We start from the raw sequence: 7138 nt of genomic DNA, 5'->3' as shown, positions 1-7138 counted from the left end.
GCTTGAAAATTCTTCCATGTGTTTCAGGATTTTGGTGGTTGTTGGTGTCGGCGGCATGCAGTTTGTTGCAATTTCGTGACGACAGCAAGGCTATTGGACAATCGGGCCTGCACTCGACCATTCTTTTTGGAAGCGGCCAGTGCCAAGCTGCATTTGAACTGCCTGAGCTGACGTTGCACGGTGCCGGCACCACCGCGGAACTTCACAGAACTAGTGCAGAGTGTGCAGACAAATTAAAGAAACCTATCATGACCAATCATAACAAAGCTGTAGTTTGGGATTGTTCGTATAGCATATTAGAAGACATAGCGCAGCAAAACGGGATAGAGAAAAGGAGCATACAGGACGAGCGCTTATCCTGTGTGCTCCTTTTCTCTGTCCCATTGTGCTGCAATATGTCTTCTTCTAATATCACCACAATGACCTGTCACACACTGCAACAGTGCCTTGTGAGCTTTATGCACCTCACAAGCTTTCAAAGAGTCAAAGGACATCAAGCACATTGCCCACAATATTCATCTCTTTAAGGGCTCTTTACACCATCAGCTGTAAAAAGGTTTTAGGCTTAGAGGCCTTAAAATTAAGCTTGCTTCTCTAGTTGCCTCATGCGCTCCATTCTTGTTGGCTACCTGGGTCCAAGCACCTTTCCCACGTAAAACCGTTGCTCGGCGCAGGTGGCACAGCACTCATTTTAAAATTGTCACAGAAGGTTGAGGGCTCACTTTGTGGCGCCTTAGAGCCTTTGCTGCCTCAGCATTTTAACGTCACATTTGCTCAGCCTCTGCGCCAGAAAGCCAACACCGGACTCGAAGAAGGAATCGGGAAGGTCCATGCATACCACAAAACTGCCTGTCAGTTTTTAAAGTCCTGTTTTCTAAAATAAATATGAATTTAAAAGAACATGTTTCGTGGTGCATACTCCAAACCGTAATCGCTTATCTCGCCGCAATTTTTGCACCTGTTTCAGAAACAGGATTGTAACAGCACCACACAATTGTAAAGTGCAGCATTAAGTCAACACTCTACAGACTTTCCCAGCTGCGGAGCCATAAAAAATCAGACCGCGTACCGAACTCATCGCACGAACGGTTAGTTCAACTGGACTGTTGTCAAAAGTTTCCCTCCTTTTTTTCGGGAGCACGCAAAAGCTGGTAATTATGCGTGTTTTACATGACCATGAGCTACGTTGGGTTCGGTTGACAAAAGATATAAAACACGCTCAGCGCAAACTCTTTTCTGTTGAACTGCACAGAGCTTTTGAGCAGAACTTGCGAAAAAACAGATGAGTCTTTCCCTCCGGGCCTTTGGGTCCACTGCCGGGCAAGCGGGCTCAGCGCTTTATCTGCTAACACAAAATATTCGGGCGCAAGTAAGTTGACAACGGAAAGCCGAGTGTCAGATAACGGGCAGCACTCGGTATGTGCATACCAAGAGATAGCAAGAACAAATTACTCACGTGCAACACGATCGCACGCTCACACCCGCCAACCGGCCATAGTGCTACTGATAGTACTGAAAGCAATGCTCGGCTCGACTCAAACATGACTCAAACAGCAAACAAAAAGAGCCGGATGCGACGTTTTTTTTTTCAAACCAGATTCGACGTCATGGGTTGAAATAACGCTTGCGTTATTTCGACTGTAGCGACGCAGGATTGGCTGTGAGCGCCAGTACGTCATGTTCGGCGCTGTGTCGCGTTTGTCAAGAAAACTTAGCGAATGTTGCAGATTAGTGTTACAAGTTATGTTTGCTACGAGAAAAATATAATTCCGAAGCAGAGACATTGAAGTACAGCACTTGTTGTCATGACAACGGTGGGACGCCAGCACAGGCGCCTGCTTGCAAATGGTGCCTCTCTGCCAAGGGTCAATGCGCGCCGCAGGGTTGACTTGCACCTTGTGCACGGTCTTTTTACTTCGCTAGCTCGGCAGACTCAAACGGTAAGTGCAGTTGCATTCATAACACCTGCGGCGCGCTCCTTTTCTTTCGCGAAGAGAGAACGGTGCATTGAAAAGGTGCTCAGTAAGAGTTGCACGACTCAGGATGCCGTTTCGCAGGTTGCTCGTTCACCACGAGAGGCCACAAGAGGATAGGTTCGAGAGCCCAATTATCCCAGCCCGCAGGCAGCGCGGTCGCTCAGCGCGCCGAGAGTAGTACTCATCTAAGAACAAAAGGCCTGATCCAAGGATTATGTAAAGCACGCGCAATCCAGCAGCATAGCACTAAGGTGGGTTAATTTATTTCTATATATTTTGTTCCATGCCTATGTATGTATAGTAAGTTGATTCTTGGATGTACGCTCGCTTCGGCAGTGTGATCCAACGTTTCTAGATTACCTGGTCAGTTTGCAAACTCCGCTCGGGTTCGGTGGCCAAACGCGGCCCCTTTCCGCTCCCGCTCGCGAGGTGGCGCTTCCGATGCTGTTGGCCCAGTCCACCCGGTCTCTCGTCGTACGAGCCGTTGTTATAAAGCCCTCGCGCCGTGTTTCACGGCACAAATGCATTGAAGGAATGTATTTCCGAAGGTAGTGCACAAGCATTATATTGAATGCGCGGCTGCTACGTGTTATTCAGGCCGCGAGAGCGGCCCTGGGCGACACAGATACAACCTGGATGCCTGAATTGTTAGCTAAAAATGCTAAGAGGGACCCCTATCCAGCTGTGAAGATGAACCTAGATCTTGCTCGTTCGTCGGGTATCGTTCTTTATTTATTTAGCTTTGTACAAAATTACTCTTTGCAGCGAGCTCCGAAACGGTAGAAGAATCGCACGTTGCCGAAAATATTAAAACCTAAAGCCAAGAATCATTGGATTGAACCAAAACTGTCATCGCTTGCGTACATGCTTTTTAAAAGGAAAATAAAACATTACCCGTCGGAAATCTCGCTGTTATTAAGGACTTAGAACGCGAAAAATGACGGGAATAGCAAAAGTAAGATTGGAAACAATTTATTGAATCCATATTGGAACAAATATCTACATCTTACTGGTATCCACTTTTAAAGGACCAAGGAGTTACAAGAGACGCGCTTTTTTGTTCGCGACAGCCACCTTCTCCTTGCTTTCTAGTCGGTGGTTAACATCTCTGGAAAAAAAGTGCATTCTTGTCACAATAATGAAGTTCAATATCTGACAAGTGAATGCCGACATGTGCTCAGCCCAGCCCAAGCGAGCAAGGTTGCATTTTTCTAGCTCTTACAGCACTTTCCAGAATATATTCGTGCACAGCCCATCTTTGTCTAATGTAGCAGAAACTACTTCATTAACAGTTTTCATGACGGTCAACATCTTAACTGTTGGATGCTTCATGCAACCTTCCTTAAAGCTCCTGTAAGTTGTAAGGTATGCATGAGAGCCAACAAAGGGCACTGGACTGCTTATGTCTTTTAGGCACAGAAGGCATGCTGTGAGTTTCTCAAATTTGTGGACTACATATCCACTTAAGTAGTAGACAACACCTTGGTCCACATCACCTTTGAAGTAGCAGTGGTCATCGTCCTGCTGATCAGGCGTCCTGGCAGGATCTGATGTCATCTCCATTAGCTTTTGTTGAATGACGCAATGTAAAGAAGCGTGCTTAGTGCGGTGAACCGCTCTTGTCATCTTCAGTGTGTCCTGGACACCGACGAGCACATTCCCTGCCACACCTTGCACACTACCACGTAAAGCGCTCTTTATCGGTGTGTACAAACTGAGAAGGCGAAATATTTGGGTGAAGTTGACCACTGTAGGTTGTGATTCATCCCCTCCAAATGAACGGACAAGTCCAAAGTGACGCTGGAAAAAATATATAGTTTGTTAGCTACCAATGACCTTCATCACTCATAGCTCTACACTCATATAAAACAGAAGCAAGCACATCCTCACCTCCAAGGGGTCCTGGTTTAACTTTGCTGTTAAAACATAGTGGGCACCATGATCCAGAAGGAACTCGATGATATCAAGTACCGACAGCAAAGTGACACGGAGCGATTCTGTCGTTAGTTGCGATGCAAAAAGCATGAGACCTTTCTCCATTGAGTTCTTTTCTGGGACGTTCAGCATGTCCAAAAATCCTTTGATGACCTGAATGAATCGAGTTAAAATGTCAGCATTTGATAAGTGTCAACAAGCATGAGTGAATAGGCACAGAGGGAAGGTGTTTTGGCTTGCCTGTATTTCCTTCGAGTGACGTTTGATGCCTCTTTCAGGCAGCTTAATATTCAAAGCATCGAATAAGTCATTGACAATTTTGGTGAATGCTTCTGTGCCCTCGGAGCCAATCATGCCTTCGGCATTACCTTCTCTGTATATGCGAATGCCAATAGCTGTCCCATGGCTGAATAACTGTAAAAAATGCATTGATGCATTAGTTAAAGAAATAACCAAGAAATGATTATACGCTGTCTTCTAGAGAGTACCACCTGGGTAGCAAGCCGGGCGCCCATCTTCTGAAGGTTGTCTGGGGTAACATGTGCTTTTGTCAGCTTCGGCACAACTCTTGTGTGCTTGTTCTTTTCGGCTTCGTACAGCGCAACATAGTGTGAGAAGTTGATCTGATGACCACCAGCCTGAAAGAGGGAAACACATCAGTCGTTGCACATCATTGTAACTGCATGTACACATTTCCTCTTACCATTCCATATGTGTGCTTTTTCAAATGATCTGGAATGCATTTGACCTCATGTGGAACATCACAGATGATGAAGATCTTCTGCGAAGGCTCCCAGGGGTGCTCAATGTAGTCGCGTGGTGACATCATATCTCCCGATATTCCCAAGTTCGTCCACATGGAACGGTTGTTGCCTGCTCCATCGCTTACATCCGCAAGCACTGAAGTATCATGCTTGTGCAGCTGCAGCACAGCATGCAACAGGAGCTGTGCGAGAATCCGCCCAGGTGCTGCTCCTCTTGTGGCAAAACATGCTATAGGCTGAACCCAGCCCTCAAAAAGTGGCACAAACATCAATACCAGCGCATGATCAGCGAGTTGGCCAGTGGCTGCACCTGTCACATCACCATAATCATCAAATCCATCCATTGTGCAGGACGCTTTGCTGAAAGCAACAGATTGCTTGAGTTTTATCTCGTCAAGCAGTAGCACTCCAAACCTTCTGAGCTGGCTCTTCTCATGAAAATGGTCTCGGATACTCTTCAGTGCTACCTCTTTGAAGCCGTACCTGCAGGGTATGCCACTGATGATTTGACGGAGGCGCACTCTTGTAGGAAGTGGCAAAAGCTGCATATCAGATAGTAATTTGCAAGCCTTCGGATTTGAAATCTGCAGCAGAAGGCATGTCATCAACCACTCTTCTGTGCACCTCCTCCAAATTTTTGATTTTTCCTTTGCTGCTTCAAAAGCAGTCCTGAAAGCCAGCTGCTGTTTAGCTGGAAGAATGTCAAGTGCACGTTCCACGCTTGCTTCTGTCATATTCTGAAGTTGTTTCTTCATGGTGGCCACTTCTTTCTTCAGCTTTTCTCTTTGCGTTGTAGCTCGTTTTGTCCTTCTGCGCAAGGACTTCACTTTGGTGCTCTTAGACTTCAAAGTGTTGGTTTTCATACGACGCCGTGAAAAGAGATTGGGCAGACTCCTGCATTCCTGGCAGGTTGCAGTCTGACTAAGTGTTGTGCATGATTTGCGGTGCCATGTTTCACCGTCTTTAATGGCCACAGCTGATGATAATACATGCGGGTAATTATGAGCAGGGCAACATTCACAAAAAGTTAGCCTTTCAATGCCCGCAAGTAGGCACTTTAAGTAATCGCATGTCTTCATTTCAACATCCACATCATTTGCATATGCAACTGAGGGCACACGTCGACCCTTGGCACTGACTGATACGGTCCGGCGTTTTGGCACTGCCACAGCCCTGTCAATTTCCAGCATGCCTTCCGTCACTATCAGCTTGTACACCACGACTGTAGTGCCAACAACTTCAAGCGACCAACCCTGCATTCGCTGGCCTGCTGCTGCCATGCAAGACAACTCATAAACAGCGGTGTGTTATTCTCTAGCACAACACTGTTGTCCCTGCCGTCACTGCTTTAGATAGAATCGCATGTGTTCGATGGCATCGTTTCTTCATCATTTTCCCTTGGCTCTTTTCGGCGCCTGAGCCGAGGTGGTGGACGCACAGCAGGGGCCTTGCGGTTTAGTGCTGGTTTTGACAAGTATTTAGGGCAATTGGGAAATATGCGCGGCACAGCATCGTCTTTAAGAGCCCACTTGTCACGAGGTATTATGACTACGTCGCCATGAACGTTGTGCACGAAATTTTTCAGGATATCTTCCTCATGAAAGTGGAGGTCACATACAGCACAACAGTTGGACAGCTCCTTATCCTGTCTTGGTATAGCCCGTTGCCACGGTTTAAGGCGTGCAGCATCAGGGGCGGCTTAAAAAAATACCTTTTTTCGGGCGCGGATTTTGTAGAATCGTAGCCACTTAGGCAACCAGTCACAAAGCAACGTGGCATTTCTTGTCACATTCAGGACCTGTCATAGGCCCACACGACACACACCTGCGCGACGGTCAGTATGAAACTTGGTCGCACATTACATAGATGCGCTGATCTTGCCTTGATTTCGGAGCGGAAAGACTAAGCTGGACAGATGCGCCGCACGATCCGCAAGACGCGCACGCAGCTCGGGCGCACGGACGCTTCTGTGTTGAGTTGAGGCGGGAGCACACGCCGCACGAGCAACGTCCCAAGAAGCATGCTAAACCTTGCTAGGACACACACACAGTAGAGCGATCAACATTCAGCACAGTTGAAGGCAACAAAGAAACGACCGGCATAACAACGCTTCGCCGCTGACTTCACCAGCGTGGGTGCCGAGAGGCCGGACAAAGAGCGACGAGCGTGCCCCCGCTCGGCGGGACAGGGAAGGGTGACACCCGCGGCGCCGGAGTTTGCAAACTGAAAAGGTAATCCAGAAACGTTGGTGTGATCACTAGGGTGCATGGCCAAGATTTAAAGTTGTCTCCTTGAGGCATAACCCTCTTGATTGCGCTATGCGAAATGCATCGAAATATAGCGAAATGTAGTAGCAGGTCGGAGCATAGCTAGAAAAATGTGTGGGGGTGGGATATGGCAGACATGTATGACAATAAACCTGTATGTATATTGTGTGGCATCTGTCGCCATCCATTCTGTGAT

The 7138-nt window shown here is 47.3% G+C and overlaps 1 pseudogene; it reads right to left on the bottom strand.

The window, feature by feature from the left end:
• Nucleotides 1-3014: 3014 nt before the first annotated feature.
• LOC144100992 (uncharacterized) lies at nucleotides 3015-4426 on the bottom strand (annotated as a pseudogene).
• Between the last annotated feature and the right edge of the window lie 2712 nt (nucleotides 4427-7138).

Source organism: Amblyomma americanum, chromosome 1, assembly GCF_052857255.1.
Source record: "Amblyomma americanum isolate KBUSLIRL-KWMA chromosome 1, ASM5285725v1, whole genome shotgun sequence".
Taxonomy (NCBI): domain Eukaryota; kingdom Metazoa; phylum Arthropoda; class Arachnida; order Ixodida; family Ixodidae; genus Amblyomma; species Amblyomma americanum.
The sequence above is the reverse complement of the archived record's forward strand: the minus strand, read 5'-3'. Positions and strand labels throughout refer to the sequence as shown.